This window comes from Tasmannia lanceolata, unplaced genomic scaffold, assembly GCF_043159265.1.
Source record: "Tasmannia lanceolata isolate RefF3 unplaced genomic scaffold, GAP_Taslan_0.1 ptg000026l, whole genome shotgun sequence".
Classification (NCBI taxonomy): Eukaryota; Viridiplantae; Streptophyta; class Magnoliopsida; order Canellales; family Winteraceae; genus Tasmannia; species Tasmannia lanceolata.
Window position 1 is genome coordinate 3,725,172 of NW_027518703.1, and position 19,935 is coordinate 3,745,106.

General features: G+C 39.5%; 1 long non-coding RNA gene across 2 annotated transcripts; it reads right to left on the reverse strand.

Annotated features, from left to right (window-relative positions):
• Positions 1-3,499: 3,499 nt before the first annotated feature.
• Positions 3,500-7,634, reverse strand: LOC143858807 (uncharacterized). Of its 2 annotated transcripts, none has more exons than XR_013239053.1 (2): positions 7,115-7,634; positions 3,500-3,939 (listed from the first exon to the last, which is right to left on the reverse strand). It is a non-coding gene; the product is annotated as an uncharacterized LOC143858807 (long non-coding RNA). The 2 variants fall into 2 exon arrangements; XR_013239052.1 differs by having other exon boundaries at positions 3,500-3,999.
• Positions 7,635-19,935: the final 12,301 nt, after the last annotated feature.

Here is a 19,935-nt window from a genome sequence, read left to right on the forward strand (position 1 = left end):
ATGAGGCACCGTTCACAAACGGGTTCAAGGAGAAGACGAGACCATTCACAAATGGACTCGAGAAATGAGGCACCTTTCACAAGAGGGCTCAAAGAGGACATGAGACCATTCACAAATGGACTCAGAAAATGAGACACCGTTCACAAACGGGTTCAAGGAGAAGACGAGACCATTCACAAATGGACTCAGAGAATGAGACACCTGTTCACAAACGGGTTCAAGGAGAAGACGAGACCATCCCCAAATGGCCTCGAGAAAAGAGGCACCGTTCACAAACGGGCTCAAAGAGGGCATGAGATTTTTCATGAACTTGAATTTGACGTAAGATTGGGTTTGTTTGAATCGGGGATTGGTTTTGATGAATTTTTTATTTTTGGGAAATGAGGTACCGTCCGCAAACGGGCTCAAGGAGAAGACGAGACCATTCACAAACGGCCTCGAGAAATGAGGCACCTTTCACAGAAGGGCTCAAAGAGGACATGAGATTTTTCATGAACTTGAATTTGACGTAAGATTGGATTTGTTTGAATCGGGGATTGGATTTGATGAATTTTTATTTTTGGGAAATGAGGTACCGTCCGCAAACGGGCTCAAGGAGAAGACGAGACCATTCACAAATGGGCTCGAGAAATGAGGCACCGTTCACAAACGGGCTCGACGACACAAGATAGCTTTGATTGATGAATTCAACAATGAAAAATTTAGAGATTTTTATGAATTTGAATTTGACGTAGGATTGGATTTTTTGAATTGGGGATTGGATTTGATGAATTTTTGATTTTTTGAGAAATGAGGCACCGTCCACAAACGGGCTCAAGGAGGACATGAGACCATTCATAAATGAACTCAGAAAATGAGGCACCGTTCACAAATGGGCTCAAGGAGAAGACGAAACCATTCACAAATGGACTCGAGAGATGAGGCACCGTTCACAAACGGGCTCAAGGAGAAGACGAGGCCATTTGCAAATGGGCTCGAGAAAAGAGGTACCGTTCACAAACGGGCTCGAAGAATTTAGAGATTTTCCATGAACTTGAATTTGACGTAAGATTGGATTTGATGAATTTTTTATTTTTTTGAACTCAATGAAATCGGGGATATTATGGATCGTGCCCGACAAAGATGTTGGAAACTAGGACTTTGACGAATGATGAAACGGCAAACCTTTGGAACGAAGAACCATTACTAGCAAGAATGGATTAGGAACATTTTTATGAAACTTCAACAAGATTTTTCTCAAAGAGACTGCTGGTCTTGTCTTCTGGGGATTTTGATAACTGAAACCTTGAACAATACATTTGAGATTGGTAATTTAGAACAACGACTCTCTTGGATATTAACATGGAAAAGCGGGATCTGCTTCTTGACAGGTGTTTAGATAAACATTTCTTGACCAGGATAACTAACCGGAAGGGAATTATGAATTTGAATGGTTCATCTTTCTGAGAAATTGGCTCAACCACCATTGCATCTGAGGTTCTTCCAAGCTTAAGGTGCCTTCCTGGGGTATGATCTTTTTACGGAAGCTGGGCTTTCTGATGTTTCTACTTCTGAATTTTTCTGAGCTGATCTTCTTTGAAATGAAGTTGTTTGACTAAATTCTCGAGCTCTTTCAGGTATAATTGCAGGGAGCTGCCTAGGCCTGGCCTCCTTCACCAAGACAGTTACATCATTTGGACATAGGAACGACAATTGACTCTTTCTAAAGAGAAAACTTAGATGAAAGGCACTACTCAAAGGATTGAGCAGCCCTGAAGGAGTGAACTTAGAATAATAAAGATTGACTGACTATACTGACAAACATAGTGATGCTTCTGACTTAGTTAATGTTTTGTTTGGTAAGTCTATCCTTTCAAGGAATAGTTTTTCAATTGGTAAACACCGGACTTCTTCCTCGAAACAGTAATGCCTCAAGAATTTAATTACGACCCCTAAGATTGCTTAGCTTCAATGCCCCCAGTTTTGAGGATATCACTTGAATTTGCTTGAACTTCAGTTGATCTTCAGTCTTGATACCGGCTGTTGCCTTCTTATACTGATTCTCTTACCGTGACCAAGTCACCTCTTCAGGGTTTTTAACTTGGCGGACCGCGCTAGCCTTAACTTTTGCCTGAACCACCTTTCTAGGTTTTCGATCCAGCAGGCTATCCCCTTAGCTTTTGCCTAAGCCGCCCTTTCGGGTTTTCAACTTAGCAGGGGAATGATCTTAAATTTTGCCTAGACCGCCCTTTCAGGTTTTCAGTCTAGCAGATCTTCAAACTCCGTTCGTTTTCTTATTCATCATTTTTTTTTATTGTGTCTCGGGACCTAGCTCATTAGTTCTGAACACCAGAAGGACTTTATAGGTAGGATAGGGCTTTTCAAAGAATGGCTTAAGGTTCAACAAAGATTTCGACCGAACCTGTGAACAGGTTGCCTACATATCCCAAGGTAGGAATCAGGTCGTGTGTAGGTCAAGGCGAATGCCCCTAGTTTGAAGATCAATTGTTTGAAGGTTAATTGATTTTTTTCCTTTTTTCTTTTCTTTCTGGAACAATTAACTTCTCTTCTTTTGGAACTTGTCCCTCTTTTTTTTTCTGGAACGATTGATTTTTCTTTTTCTTTTTTTTTGAATCGACCGAACTCGGTTCAACCGAGTTGCCTACGTACCCCAGTATAGGGATCAGGTCTCGCGTAGTTCGGGGGAATGCCCCAAGTTTGATGGGTTTTCAAGAAAATTTGATTTAGGCTCGAAGGGTTTGCAAATCGGTATTCTTTTGACATTGGGTTTTGATTTTGGGATTTAATCGGCCAAAGGAGGCCTTTCGATGTTCAGATTGGGAATCGATCTAGGTTACTAGAGTCTGTCTGGTACTGATTATTTATTTCTTTTTTTTCTCTTTTTTTTTTTTTCACGGAGTTTGACGGCATTTCCAGGTAAGATAATGGATTTTCTTCTTTCAAGATTCTAATGCGTGCTTTCGGCTTTCATAGAGCGAAACTTGTTCCTTGACATCCTCCATCTATGGATTTGTAACTCTTGATATCTGATGACCACTTTTCAATACTTGTTCTTGAACTTCTTATCTTGAATTTGTTGGCTTCATGTTATGAATTTGAGAACCAAGGTCATTGATTGGAAATATGAAAGTTATTTCCACTCTATGCCCCTTGCATAGCATATGATATTCACTTCATTCTTTCTTGAACCTTCTATCTATGTCTTGCCCCTGGTATCGGTTGTAGCTTTTCTAGACAATCTTCTTATTCTTGAAATAATTTTATCAATTCTTCACACTCTTTAGAGGGTAATGTATTTTCAATCGGCATTCACTGAATCAAAGTTTCAGTGCCAGTGTTTATCATTTCAATTTCATCTTTGAAAGGTTGGGATTGGCGCTCCTCCTCTCGTTCAAGTAATTGCTGTGACTCAAGTGGAGTTTCGTCAATTTTGTCCTCATTTGAAGAGGGAGTCTTATTTTAAGATCAGAAGCACACTTAAGAACAGACACAAGTGAACTTTTTGGAACTGACCGAAATTTTATTTAAAGAAAAGCTATTACATCAGACGACCTATCCTGAACATGCTCAGGATTCACAACTCTAAATAAGAAAGGGAAACAGAAGATAACTTGCCTGGACTAGGCATTGACCTTTAACTGTAAGACCGGACTCAACAATTATACTGACCATGATGACTGACTCAACATAAAATAGTAAGTGACTAAAACTTTAACTGCTGCAACTGTTTGGCGTTGAAGGCTCGGCGAAGGCTGGTTCGTTCTGAACATCATCATGGCTGATACTTTCAATTTTGGACAATGATGACTGATTCGCATAGGGAAATGCCCCTAGCTCAAGGATTCTGAGAGTGAACTCTGAAGGACTTAGCAAAATAATCTTGAAAAAGGTAGCCCCTAGAGGAGGAACAGACCAGGGGTACAAGCAAGATTGGATTATCTGGACCAGGCATGATCAGATCATGAGAACGCATAATCGAAAGATTGTGAGATTCTGCATCTGCCAGTTAGGGGATGGCATGAAGATACGATTGAATTGTATGATAGAAGAATCAAAGACGCACGATCAAGAGATTAGATGAGATAGCATAAGATTGCTTTCAACGGATAGATCATGAATGACTAATCCTATGAGATCTTTGGAAATGATGGGATTTATATCCTAACCCCAAAGGGAAAGTTTTTAATCTTCACACATTTTAACAGTGTTACCTGAAGGCATCAACCCTAATCCTAATCTATCGGAGTGGAGAGAGGATCTCGACTCATGACTTTGTTTGTGTACCTAGGACCGATCGTAGCCATTGGAAGATGGTCTACGGCCTAATCTAGACACAAATAGGTAGGATATCCTAAACTAGGCTCACACACGTGATGCACATGTGTTCGTATACTACATGCATGTGTGGGTTAATCTAGGGGTAAGGCCAAGAGTTCCCTTAGCGCGAATCCCTGTTCGATATACTGTACCAGTGTCCGGCGTATCAGTACGTGAACAAGAGATCCGTTTACGTACCATAAAGGTACTAGGCTAAGGGTGGAATGTTTCTCTAGCACAGAGGCACCAGGTGATGAAATCCCAGTCAACCATGCTAGATAACACTCCGGGTTCCTAAAATAGGACGTGTGTGCACATGAGATGCAAGGGTTTAGATGCAAGTGATGTAAGTGTGTGCAATATGTTTGCGCAATCTATGATGCCTTCAGGTTTTGTTAGATTAAGTTCAAGTAAAATGTGATGAGAAAATAAAACAAGACAAACTAATCTGACAAGTATACAAGAGATAGAGTTTTCATGAGCCAGTTAAAATAGATTCAAATAAGTTATCCTTTGGAATTGTGATGAAGTTAGGTGATCCCCAGCAGAGTCGCCAGACTGTGGTACCCGATCCCGCGAGAGGGGTGTGGGCGCGAGCCGCCGCGCGCTCTCTCTTGGTCTCTCGTAACCACGCGATTGGCGTGTGCATTTTATGATTGATTTGAATTCATCTTTCATGTGAACTTGGGATCACTAAGGCAACCCGAATTCCACACGAAAGAAAATGACAGAGTCGCCACCTAGATGTGGGATCTAGGACCCATAATTGACCAGAAATCTAGACTCGCTACCTGGTTACGAGAATGGAAGGTATGGGGATTTATCCACCACATGCACCATTCCTGCCCGATAATCGGTCTTCGATTCCAAAAGCTAACTCTTTTGAATTTATTTTAAATGGCTCATTCAACTCTATGTTTATGTGCGAACTAAGTGACATGCATCCTAGAATTCTAATTTCAATGGAAAGTCCTAAGTGATTTGATTAAGCATTTACAAGAATATTAATATACAAAACACCACAATTTGTTTGTGGTGCCGACTCGCGGGTGGTATGCCATCAGACATCCAAGCTGCCTACGTACCCAAGCCTCACTGGGATCAGAGTCGACGTAGTTCGGTGCACCTAAGCTAAGTTACATATGCCTAACTCAACTAAGACACCGACCTAGACGGGATTGACTGTTTCAACAGTTTTAAGAGAAGTTATTTAATTCAAGTTGAGGATTTTATTATCTTAGGATTTCATCGAAGATGCTATATGATTCTTATCTAAATGCAAGTTGTCCCTTAGACTAATGCAGGTTAGCCTACATCCTAGTTTACTAGGCTTGTCCTATGGAAAAGATCGGGTGACTAGTGTAACTAAACCTATGGCACGGTTGCTATACATAGCAAACGTCCGTGATGAGGCTGGACTCCTGACTCTAGGACTCCCTAAAACCTAAGACTCCCTAAAACTTAGGACACGACACGACACGACACCAGTGTTCCTAAATTGGGCTCTAAGGGTTCCTAAAGGAATTTTGAATCCACCGGCTCTTGGGAATCTCGAATTCTTTTGGGTTTGTGGAAACTTTTAGAGTTTTCTTGAAGCTTTTATTATCTGAAGGTATTTAGTGTGTTTGGTAGCTTTTAAAGTTGTTTATTTAGAAGGTTTTAGTTTCATTTGAAATTTTTAGTGGTCTTGTGGTTAATGGCTTTTAACGGATTTTTATCAGTGGATTTTAAATGGGTGAATTTTAGTTTTGTTAATTTTAGGTTGGATGTACTTTAGATTAATGTCTTTCGATTTTGGTTTGGAAAACGACGTTAACACAACCAAGTTTTGACAATTGCACAAATTCGACAAACCATTGACCATTAAAAGATCTGACAAATGCAGCCCACTAAAACTGTCGTAACTCTTTAACCGCTTGGCCAAATTCAACGTACAAACATGCGTTGGAAAGATCTTTTATAGGGCTACAACTTTGTAGTTCTCCATTGTTTGTAAATCTGTGATTTAGAGGTTCGAATTTGTGTTGCAAACAAAAGGACAGCAACATTAAACTGGAAATGCCTAAAGGTGTGCCGCAACCATTTTGGACTTAACTTTTTAACCGCTCGCTGTCTGATCTAGCACGAATACTCGTTGGAAACGGCACGAAAATATCTACGACTTTGTAGTTAACCATTTCCCACGATTCTGTTGTTTAGAGGTCGAAAAATCTGTTTAAAGTCTAACAGCTAGCACTATGACGGGAATGATATTGGCACCCCCATGTTTTCTTTTGATAGTTCTTATTTTTTTAGTGATTAAAAGACGGTGAATATGAAAAATGGCTTGAATGGGCCTGAGATTAGATTCAAATGGGATGTTTGAAAAAGGGGTTGTTTTTATCTACTTGGCAAGGTGGGGTATGGATATTGGGTTCTTGAGATTGAGTGGGGGCTGTTGTTATCAAATTGGAGTGGGGGCTGTTGTTATCAATTGAAAGATGGAGGTTTTGTAAGCCAAATTAAATGGGTTTTGATAATTCATGTAAAATTCAAGTTTTCTTTCTTGTAAATGTTCAAAATTTTTAATGAATTGTTTTCCCAAAAGAAATCTAAATTCCCTAACAAGCCAATGATTTCAACATCCCATTGCAAATTGGTTCTAATGACCCTAACACATTAATCATATTTAGCATAAGTGAGAACATGACCAAGGCCAAACTAGTACAAAATTAAACATGACATCAACCAAAATATACGCAAAACAACACTCAATCCTACAAATATAGAAAAGAAAATAAAATTCCAAAAGACATACCTTTTTGTAGACGATATTCCATGCAAACTTATGGAGAAGAGGGATTTGGTCTAGAGAGAGGGCTTGAATTTTCTAAGAGAGGGGTTCTCTCCTCTTTTCTTTTTTTTCCTTTCTTTCTTTGGTGAGATGAGAGGGTATTTATAGGAGAATGGGATAGGAGGTTAGGTGAGGTTAGGTGAGGTTAGGTAAGGTTAGGTGAGGTTAGGTGATGTTAGGTGAGGTTAGGTGAGGTTTGGATGGTTATGATGGGAGGAGAGGTTAGGTGAGGTTAGGTGAGGTTTGAATGGTTAGGATGAGAGGAGAGGTTAGGTGGTTTTGGATGGTTAGACCCAGGTCATGATCTGCCATTGATCTAACGATTTACGGAAATCGGGTCTCGGAATGGAATCAGGGTCCGGGCTATGAAGTGACCCTAGCTTATTTTGTCCCGATTGATGATCCGTAAAGTCAGATCAAGATATTAATGACCTAAAACATATAAATCAATGATAGAGGGGGTTCTCACATGGATTTAACACACTAATTTATTTGTTGATTAAAACAAAACAAAATGGGGTGTCTACACAACTTTATTGAATTGAAGACTCTTAAGTACATCAGTAACTCTTTTTTTTTACGCACCTCAATGGGCTCTACATTGAACTTGACAAAAGACGTAAACTACAGACTCTGAATGAACACGACTGACAAAAATGACACATATCTTTTTTTTTTCTTTTTTCTTTTTTTTGACATTAACATAGTAGGACTTACCAACTCTAAGAGAAGAAAGTTGGTACAAACTCAATAAACGACAAACCTTAACAACACATGACATTTTTTTTCAATAATGATGAACTGGCACTAAAAATATATGAGTAGTATACCTTCTTCCATGATGTCAATGACTTGGGGTTCAACCCTGATATAAGTCCTGTTGACTTGATTAGGTGAAATGAAAGGAAATTGGTTCAACAAATGGGTGAGATCAATTAGGTCAGACTCCTGTCATGGAATTGACAAAAACTGATTTTAGTATGAGGCAATCTCATGAAAATGATATACACAAGTTGAAGCAAGAGATAATACAAACGCATCTCTCCCTTAGATAAAACTAACAGCAGAACTATAAGAAGGATCATGGTAGGGTAAGCATATGACTTATCAATAATCCTAAAGGATAGCGATCACACTGAAAATGAATTGAGTAAAATCCGGTAGCATGACGGCCTTAAAAAGGATCGTGGTAAAGGAAACTCATGGCTTATCAATAACTCTGAAAAGATAGCGATCACGCTCAAGGTGTTTATATAAAATTTGGTAGCATGACGGCTATATAGGGTGATCCCCACAACTCAACATAAGGGTAAATGAATAGAAACTCAGTAATGTAGGACTCTCTACAAGGATACTTGCACTCAAATAATGATGGCAAGATAAGCACACAATCAGCAAGCAGAATATGGTCACCACGGAGATGTAATCACATAAAGGACTGACCATGAATGACGACGCTTGGTCATGGTCGGATTTTGTGACCAAAAGATATATCATGGCCACAGAGACAGCGGACAAGCCATCGACCAGATCTAAAACAAAACAAGTAAACGAGCAAGAATCTAACCTAATGAGTAAATTATACACAACATGAATGTATGGCACAACAAAAGAATGGATATACAATCAAAAGGTAGCAAATAGACTGTGGTCATGAGATTGACAAGTGCAGGCCACCCGTCAGGTGAATCTGAAAGAATGTAAATATAATTGATTAAACTAGGAATCCCCCACTAGAAATGGGTCATAATCTAATCAACCGACAGAATCATATACACACAAGAGATATGTACAATCTGAGGACGAGATGACAGATTATGGTTTCAACAATGGTAAGGGAAATGCCACCAACTAAATCAAGAGAATGTAGATAGGATGAATTAGACCAGGAATACCCACTGAAAATGGGTCCTAATCTAGACAATCAACTCAACAAATGGTGTAGGTACAAGAAGGTAACTACAAATCGACTCAGCAAATAAGTCATGTACAAAGGAACGACACAACTGTACACTCGAGAGACAAAAGGCAGACCATGGTCAGAATAACGATAGAAGAAAATTACTGACCAGGTCCGAAGGCTGGGGAATGAAACAATGTGGCTAATAGATAGACCAGAAAACTTCATTGATAGACAGGCCCTGGTCTAACAGCTAGCAAGGAATGATTAGGTTCACAAATTTTAAATGAAACGGATAACGAGGAATCGAGAAATGGATCATGGTCATAAAAGGTGGTGAACAAGAACCATCGGCCTGATCCAAGACTGAAATAGTGAACAAACTCTAATCGGCGATAATAGATCAGAAAATCTCTGTAAAAAGCAGGCCCCGATTTAACAGCCGACAAAACGGATATAAATCCGAGATACAGGAATAATCATATGATAAAGATGATTTTGATCTGGATGATGACCAAGCAAGAGCAAGAGTCATCGACCGGGTCTGAAAGAATGGTATGACTGAAATAGATAAAGGAACCTTATTCGAAAGGATAAGCCCTAATCTAAGAATAATACACTATACACACATATATATGCATATATATATACACCCTAACCAGGGGCACCTGCCCTAATCTAATCTAACGGAGTCGAGAAAGTCTCGACTCAAGACAGACTGATGAGTGTACTAGGACCGTGTTGTAGCCCTATAAAATAAGCTACCATAGTCTACAAGTGGGACAAAGCTCCTAACTCTAGGCTTCACATGTGTAAGCAACACATGTTCGACCCTCTATGAATGCAATATACTTATATAAACACGGGTACTTCCTAGTTGGGTTTCACTAAGTATATACATAATATATAAAACAAAGTAGGGCTCCAGACTCAATCTATCGGGTACTATGCGTATGAACCATACTTAATATGTATAACTCAAGTGCACCGAGTGTTATACATAGTATGCTTCATTGCTCATTGGCTGCTGTAAACACAAGTGCACCGAGTGTTTACGGGTGCAGCGCCGGCGCATAGCTTGGAAATAGATTCAATAGTGCCATCAGGGTAATGACATCCCAGTCGGGCGTGCATTGTATCTACCCCATGGAGCCAATAATAATGAAAAACAATGAAAGAAGTAAATAATAAATAATATCATAACATATGATGTGCAGTGTGTGAATCCCTTGTTTTAATTACGCACCTATCTGGTGCCCCTTGATTCTAACGATAGAATTCCCATTTAAAATGATTTTAGCTCAAATTTCTCCAAAGTTAGAAAAAATGGCATTTTTAAGAATTCGGCAATGTTTCAAGAACTCTCCAGCAGAGTCGCCAGCCTGTGGACCCCGATCTGAGAGGACCGGTGCCGAGAAACGCGAGATCCCTCCTGCAATCCTCTAAGATCTCCACAACGTGAAGGAGAGCTCTACCAAGAAACTCTCGAAACAGTTGCCACCCTTCCAGCATAGCACGAGTGGCGATACAAAATCAAAGAGATACATCTTGATCCAAGGATAAATCCCCGAACCAAGATGTACCTAAAATAAACTCAGAGTCGCCATCCATGGATACGCCATGGAACCAAAACAAATGCTCTGTTTACAATGGATAACCAGAGATACAAAAGGTCCGTGCCTGGTGATGAATGGAGAAGGTCCGAAGAGCACCCCCAATTCGCCCGAGTGCGAACACTTGGTCTCTTATGCCATTTATTATTAACCTTGAAGAGTTTTGGATGAAAATTATATGAAATGGGAACAATCATCAGGAGTCGTCTACCTAAGCATGCATTTCCTGAGAATATAAATAATAAGCACACAGAAAATAAATGAAAGAAGTGTCACCTAAGCATTACTAGGTTATAAATGACATGCCTAATAGGTGTCTAAGTTCTGGTGGACAAACACATGCATGCTACAGCTACAGGTATAAGTCTGTACAGGAAAGAAAATATAAAATTAGCAGTTAATCATGAATAGTAAATGAAATAAGGAACAAACAAAAATGTCAGGCAAATAATAGAATAATGAAATAAAACCTATGACGTACACATAGCGCCTATCTATATTGGGGCGAATACATAGCGCCTAATATAAAATCCTAACACATCCCATCTAGAAACCAGTAAATGACAGATAGAAAAAGCAGTAAAGCAGTAAATCGTACAAAAAGCTTTAAAAATTAGTTGAGTCTAGTGGATCGAGTATAGGATAGCGGTTCTAGATGGTTAGGCATTGTAGTTTAGAATAGGTCATCGAACTACGTTGACTCCGATTCTTCCCGAGGCCGGGATACGTAGAGCAGCTGGGATGGACGGCCATCTTGGTCCGAGTCAAGTCCTGCATTAGAGTTTTAGGATTTGTCTTGTCCAGTCATGTATAGAGTTGATTTGTGTTGTGTGTTTGGCTGTGTTTTCTTACTTTCATGTACAGATCCTATACCTTTAGCTGTAGCATGCATGTATTTGCACACCAGAATTTAGACACCAATTAGGTATGACACTCATAACTTAGCTATTCTTAGGCGACACTACTTTCCTTTCTTTTATGTGTGCTTATTATTCATATCCGAGACATGCATGATTAGATAGACGCCTTCTCGGAGATATTCGTTCCCATTTCACATGACTTTCGCCCAAAACTCTTCAAAATCATTAAGTAAATGGCATAAGAGACCAGGTGTTTGCACTTGGGCGGATGAGGTGCTCTTCGGACCTTCCAAATTCTTAACCAGGCACGAACCTTCTTTTTTATATCTCTGGTTATCCGTTGCAACAGAGCATAGTATGGGATCCAGGGCCCATTTCCTTGGATGGCGACTCTTCTTTGTTTAAGGTACACCTCGAATCTGGGCTAGTCCCCGAATCGAGAGGTATCTCACCTTTTATCGCCACTCATACTGTGAGGGGCACTTCTTTCGAGAGTTCCTTGGTAGAGCTCTCCATTCATGTGGATGATCCTGAGACTCGAGCATGGGGGCCCGTCCCCCCGGTTCTCTCTCGGATCGGGGTCCACAGGCTGGCGACTCTGCTGGGGATATCTTTCGAGATATTGCCTAACTCTGTTAAAATACCATTTTTTACTAACTTTGAAGAATTTTGGGCTAAAATCATTATAAATGGGAATTTAATCGCTTAGAATCTAGAGGCACCAAATAGGTGATTAAAACAAGGGATTCACACACTGCACTGCATGCATTATCATATTCTTTACTTCTTTCATTGTTTTCTTTATTTATTTCTTTCATTGTTTTTCATTATTGGCTTCACGGGGTAGATACAGTGCGTGCCAGATGGGATGTCTTTACCCTGCTGGTGCTGTTGTATCTATTTCCAAGCTATGCGCCAGTGCTGCAGCCGTAAACACTCGGCGTACTTGTGTTATACATCTAAAGTATGGATCATACCCATAGTGCCCGATATATTGAGTCCGGAGCTCTACTTTCATTTTACATATATTATGTACATGGATATATTTGTTGATTTAGTAAAACCCAATTAGGATCTGCATGTGCTTATATATATTGCATTCATATAAGGATGAACATGTGTTGCTGGTACATGTTGAAGCCTAGATTTAGGAACCATGTACTATCTATAGATTATTATAGCTCACCTTATGTGGCTACAACGCCGTCCTAGTGCACTCACATGTCTGTCTTGAGTCAAGTGTTTTGACTCTGTTGGATTATATTTAGGGTTTGTGCCCCTGGTTAGGGTGTATATATGTATATATACGTATTTATATTGATTATTAGATTAGGGCCTACTTATTCAGTGAGGTTTCCTTATCTAATTCTATCAATCCATCTTCAAGATCTAGACCCGGTCTATGACCTACTTCTGTCATTTTGTGGCTGTGGTCTTCTTTCTGATCATTGATCAACTTTGATCATGGATGAAAAATTCAGTGTTGCCTATTATATCCTTCTCCTATGATTGATTCTGATCTGATTATGTTCCACTTGTTTGATTGCGAGTTTATCTTGCTGACATTCATTCGAGTGTGTGTTCTTGCTGAGAGCCTTACTTTATCTTAACCTAGTTGGCATACCTTTTGTGATTAGCTGCTTTAGACCCTCTCTATATGGCTGTTATGCTGCCGAATTTTCTGCAAATACCTTGAGTTTGGTCATTATCCTTTAGACTTGTTGACAAACTCTATGTGCTTATCTTTACCACATCTCCTTGCATATATGTTATGCTGCCGGATTTTATCCATGAGAGGATATATTCGTATCATCTTTAGTCTCAGCTTACATATGGCATTTTCATTCGATTACCCTATGCTGAACTATAGTGTTTGTCCATTCCATGGCAGGAGTCTGACCTTGTTGGCTTCACTCATTTGTAGTACCTATTTCTATTCAACCCGCACCAGAACTGATGACTGAATCCAGAAATACTCTGGCCGAAATGAATGAATTGATGAAGTCTATGCTCCAACAGATGAATAGTATGAGTGAGGAGATAATCCGTCTGAAAAGTGATAGAGGTTCTGCTTCTGAAGAACCTGCACCCCAGCAAATTCCGCTTATACCTCCTCCACCCCCGGTCCCCTGTTGAGGATGACTTTGATGAGGAACAGTACGCAGAAGAGAATTGTCTCCCCCATCTGGATAGAACTGATAAAAGCAAAAGCATTGTAGACAGGTTAGATAAGCTAACCTCCATGGCCCTAAGAAGCTAAACATAGCCGATTTTATGATAGCCCCAGGTGTTGTTCTACCTCCGAAGTTCACAATACCTGATCTTGATAAGTATGATGGGACGGGATGCCCCACAAGTCATCTGAAATTCGTCATTCCTCTTCTGCAACAGCATGGCCTATCTCCAGAGCAGATTGCTCTCCTATTCCCCAGGTCTCTAGTCGGAACTGCTAAGAAATGGTTTTTGAGCTTAAAATCTGAAGAGATCAGAACTTTGGAAGATATTGCCAACAAGTTCGTGGAAATTTTTCCATGGAAGAGGGAATCGATGTAACCAAAAGGGATTTCAAAATGTTGAATCAAGGACATGATGAAACCTTCACTTCCTTCATCCGCAGATGGAGAAGGAAAGCTGCGCAGATAACTCATCATCTGTCAGATGAGAAACAAATAAAAATCGTGGTGAAGAATCTGTCTCCACAATATTACCATCATATGGCTATCCAATACTTTCTCGATTTCAATCACCTCATCAAGACGGGAACCCAAGTAGAGGATGCACTGACCAAAGGCCTAAAGACAAGGACCTCAACTGATGTTCGAGATGGAAAGAGGACTATGGTAGCAGCTGAAGATGTCAACAATGTGGACACTTCTCATCAACTTTTCAAGAAGGTGGCTCAGAAAGGAAACAAGCTTATTCAGAAGCCAAATAAAGAGATTCCTCCATTACCAAAGAATCTTGAAAAACCTTTGAGAGAATTGGTCGGAGTGGGTAAACTTGAACTTCCTGAACCTTCTCCTCCTCCAAATCCTCTTCCTAGCAACTTTTATGAACAAGACTTCTGTGAATATCATCGAGTTCATGGACATTCATCCAACAGTTGCCAAGCCTTGAAACATAAGATCCTAAAACTTATCAAGGATGGTACGGTAATTGTTGGAGAACCCGGTGCTACCAAAAAACCAATGCGAAGGTCAGTTGGCCCTTTACCGATGGTAGGAGCTATCTCTATGGATGACCCATTATTGGATCCTGCATCCCTTATTCGTCCTATCTCTGAAACACCACCTATTCCATCAAACTTTCGACCAATGGAGGAATCATTTGAAAGGTCGGCCCTCATCAGAATGGAAGACTGGATGGTTAAACTTTTTGGTCAGATGGCCATGCTAACTGAAGAAGTTAGAGAGATGAAAACTCAGATACGATATCTGCCTACCGAATGTGGTTCAGCTCCTAAGCAGTTTGCCGATATGAGTACTATGACAGAAGAAACATCAGTTCAGAGTTTAATTCTTAACAGATATGTTGATTTGCATAGTGGGACAAAGTCTGTCATTGTTCCCAGTGAAGTTAAGAATGTTGGACCCTATCGTCAACCTTTTAAGAAGCCAATCATAGAAGTGGAAGAAAGGATGGGTCAGAAACTGAGGAGGGAGTACGCTCAGCTGCCATGTTCTCAGGAAGTTATCATGAAGAAATGGGTTAGTGAAGGTCGTTTAACACTTTTAGATCCGAAGCTTCTTCCTAACCCACTCCCCAAACACTGGAGAAGAGATCAGTATTGTGAGTACCACGAAAGTATTGGTCATACAACAGAAAAGTGCCTGGTATTAAAACACAAAATTCAGGACGAGATAGATGGAGACTCTTCCCTTCTTCCTGAACTCTGTGCTTTTGTGAATTATGCACCGGTTAGACTTATTCAACCCTTCAAAAGTTCCACCACCTCTGTTTATGCCGCCTCAAAGCAGAGAAATGAATTGAAAGGAAAAGAAAAGATGTCAGAATTTGAGCCTCCGAAGAATGTCAGGACAGAGAGAATGATGCCACCGGCAGATTTTAAAGGGCAGTTTGGGCCAGGTAGACAGAACTATATGGGACCGCCTCTTCCGAGATTCCTATACCAAGATCGGAACCAGTAGCCGACAACATCATGGAGGGAGGCGTGCTACTTGTGAACTTCAGTGTCGAGCCTTTGTCCATGTCCAAGTGTCGTGTTTCAAGTGAGGTGTTCCAAATGTCATGTTTCAATATTTAACTTCTATCAAGTGTATACCAACTCCTGTGTTGAAAGTTGGTGAGTCATAGTGTCAATGTCAAAAAAAAAAAGTGTAAGTCATGTTTGTCAGTTTTCTCGTTGAGTCCATGTTTTGTTTTCTATCAAATTTGATGTAAAGCCCATAGAGCGTGTTTGTGAATCATCTATGTACTTCAAACTTTTTCAATTTAATAAAGCATTTGGTTCTGTATCTTCAATGTTTTATGATTCACTCTTGGATCTAATATTTAAAATAACTAAAGACACCCTTCTCGGATGAGAATGCAGACGAAATTCCCCTCGAGATCTGAAACATGATCAAACGAGAGGAAGAACGTCGAGCATAGCCACTCAAAGAAGAAATCAAAGCTGTTGATAGTAGTATTGAAATCCGAAACTCGAGAAAGATGGATTGGCAAAACTTTAGCTCCCAATGAGAGCGAGGAATTGATAAACCTGTTTATAGGGGTTCGAGGTAGCCTTGCTTGATCCTATAAGGATAAACCGGGTGAACGCCCTATGCAAAGCAAGACTCCATCTGCTTTAGATATCAGTCGTAAAGCAAAATTCAAGAGAGTGAAACATCAGACATGTAATAACCGGTAAAATATATATACAAATAAATAAAAATGGCCTCATAGGTGGGTAATCATCGGCCATTACTCATTTTTCCTCGAGTTAATCGGGCATGAGGACATCTAGCATAATGGGGCGTACGCGATTCAAACCCAACGCTGAGCGAGGATTGAACGGCTTCCTACCACTAAATCACCGCCCCAGATGTCAACTAAAAATGAGTAGATACTTACACATATTAAAAATTACCAATAGTCACTATTCATAATTACTATTCACAATAGTCACTATGCAAGATTACTATGCAGAAATACTACGTAAGATTACTATGCAGAAATACTATGCAAGTTCACTATTGAGATAAACTATTCAAAATTACTATTCACAGTAGGACCCACCGAGTACTATTCACAAGCGGGTCCCACATCAGCGGGCCCCACACAAGCGGGTCCTACCACCAGTGGGACCCACAACAAGCAGGACCCACAAATAGCGGGACTCAACACCAGCGGGACCCATCACTAGTGGGAACCACTACCAGAAGGACACACCGCAACCACTATCATTAATGAGTAGTTGCGCTTCACCGACGAAAATAATAATTAAATAATATTAATCATCCTGTTACTATTCAAGCAGCCTTTACTATTCATTTATACCTTTACTATTCCTATATTTTTGTAAAAGCATTTAAGAGAGTAGTTGTGAATTTAAGACTGTAGTTGAAAAAAAAATATACCTATAAATAGAGGAAGAGAAGAAGAAGAAAAATAAAATAAAAACAAGAGAGAGAGAGAAAAGAGAACGAGAGAGAAGAAAGAGTAAGAGAGAGGAGAAGGAAAAGGAAATCCACTTCATCACTACCAAGGTAAGTCTTTCATATAGATAGTTAATGTATTTATTATGGGTAATATGGTTGGTTCTACCACCTATGTAAATATTAGGATAAAGCATGCATAAGAGGCGATAACTTGCTATAGATTATGCAAGTTTTATCATCTTATTTGAACGGTGAAATACTAGCATAGTAACCGTAAAGTAAACTTTAATCAAAGAAAGGCGAACTGCTGAGCATAGTAGCTCATCTTATTTGAACGGTGAAATGCTAGCATAGTGACCGTAAAGTAAACTTTAATCAAAGAAAGGCGAACTGCTGAGCATAGTAGCCAAGAAATAAACTAAATCAAAGAATGGTGAACTGCTGAGCATAGTAACCTGTGGGGTCCACATGAATAGTAACATGTGGGGTCCATATGAATAGTGCATGCTGGGCCGCATGATCTTAAAAATTTAATAGAAAGAACACTGAACACAGGGAACATTATTTTGGACATAGATGGACATTACCTGGACAGAAAGGACACTGCCTTAAAACATGAATTTGATAAAATTAGACTATATTTACAGGTTATCCACTCCAAGGTGTAAGCTCAAACAAACCTGTGACCGGAAAACTATATGTAAGGATTTTCTTCCATTGATTCTCTTTTGCTATATGTAAGGGTTTTCTTCCATTAATTCTCTTTTGCTATATGTAAGGGTTTTCTTCCATTGATTCTCTTTTGCTATATGTAAGAGTTTTCTCCATTGATTCTCTTTTGATATACTGGATGTGAATATTTCATATTCTTTGATTCTCTCTATACGCAATTGCTATAAGAGTTTCTATCCTTCTAAGATCCACAACTGATGAGAATCCAAGGGGGATCCTTTCTTTCAGACCCCATTCATTTCAGATAAATGATTTTACTGATAAGGCTATAATTCTATTTTGTATCCTCGAAACTTGTTTCCGTGAGATATGTTTATGTTTAGAGTTTATCTTGTGATACCCTAATTCTGAATATGGACTGAGTTATGATATGATGACGGGTGGACGCGTTATAGTCCTCCATGTGCACGTGGGTAAAGACGACTCTAGAGAGTGTAAATCTAGAGGATTATGAGCCGAGGTATGGCTATGAATGGGCCGAGATATGGCTATGAATGAAAGCATCTACGCTTAATGAAGTCTATATATATAATTTTATATATAATTCTTGATATCAAGTTCTGTAAGTTTTCTCTATACGTTTGGAAAGTATGTTGTGCTTATTCTTTCTTTCCATATTTATAATGTGAGATGTCCTATCTACAAAATATCATGTTCTTATGAGCTTGACAATTCTACATCACTTGTTGTTTATACCCTACTGGGCTATTTGAGCTCACCCATTTTTTTTCTTTGTTTTATTGTTCCAACCCCCAGCTGAAGTATAGATGAAAGATGAGGAATGCTAGAGTTGAATCCAGAACTGTTCTAAAGGACAAATATGTTTTTAATATGTATCAACTATGTCTTGAATTAAGATGTAATAAGTTAGACCTAATTTCTGTAAACCCTCTAAACGTAGTTGTTGTATTTGAAATCTTGGGAATAATGAAAGTTTTTGAGAAAGATGATGTAATATTCTTCTACGCACCGAGTTGGTATTTCGAAAAATCCGGGGCGTTACAAGACATCCAGTCGAGCTGATGAGAAATTTAGCGAAGACTTTCAGAAAATGAAGTCATCAATTCGAGCCTGAAAGGAGCACTTGAGCTATATATTTTCAATGAAATTCCGAGGGGGAATACTTCAAGAGTAAGGACATTCCTAATGTCTAAAAGCAAAAAAAAAAAAGAATAGAAGGAGAAGGGAATGTGTCCCTAAGACAACTCCTTAGAAAAATCGAAGACCCAAGTGATGGAGTCTATGAGATAGATTGAATATCAGAATTGTCTCCAACATTTGGAGACTATCGAGAGCTGTATAACCTTGAGCATAAATTCAAGATATTCGAGAAGCGCATAAGTTCAAATGGAGCACCGTGGTTGAAGAACTTGCAAATACCGATAGACTCTTCGACAAAAATATTCAAAGCCGTTGAACCTTATTCCTCAAGAGCTTGTACATCAAAACACCAGGAGGCCATCCTTGGACGTTTGAGCCTTTATAGCCAAAATCCCAACGTTTAAAAAAAAAGTCCTTTTGTGAGCCCTTTGAGCCAACGTTTTAAAACCAAACAATTCTTTCAACCATATTATAAACCATGGGCATTTTATGCACCTGAACTACGTCATGCCCTGATCCCCAACTCTTCGGGGGTACGTAGGCAACCTGATCAACTCAGGTTCAGTCAAACCTTTGGGAATAAAGGAAACTTATTCCCTTTCAATCTTTTTGAAGCTAAAAGCTAAACCATTCTTCGCTAAGCCCTAAAAGGGTGAACTACGCGGACTGATCCTCCATATTTGGGGTATGTAGGTAGTCTGGCAAGACCAGATTCGGTCCAAATTCTTAGAACCTTAGATATCCAACCTTTTTGAACCCAAGCTTACCTGGAAAGTCCTTCTGGTGAAACAAGCGAAGGTTCAAGCCAAATGAAACAAAAACAGAAAGAAATGAAAAGAACGAGAGTCTGAAGACCTGCTAGGTTGAAAACCTGAAAGGGCGGCCTAGAGAAAAGTGATAATCATTTTTCTTGCTAAGTCAACAACCAAAGAGGTTAGCTTATACAAAGAAAGGGTAGCGGTTTGCTAGATTGAAAACT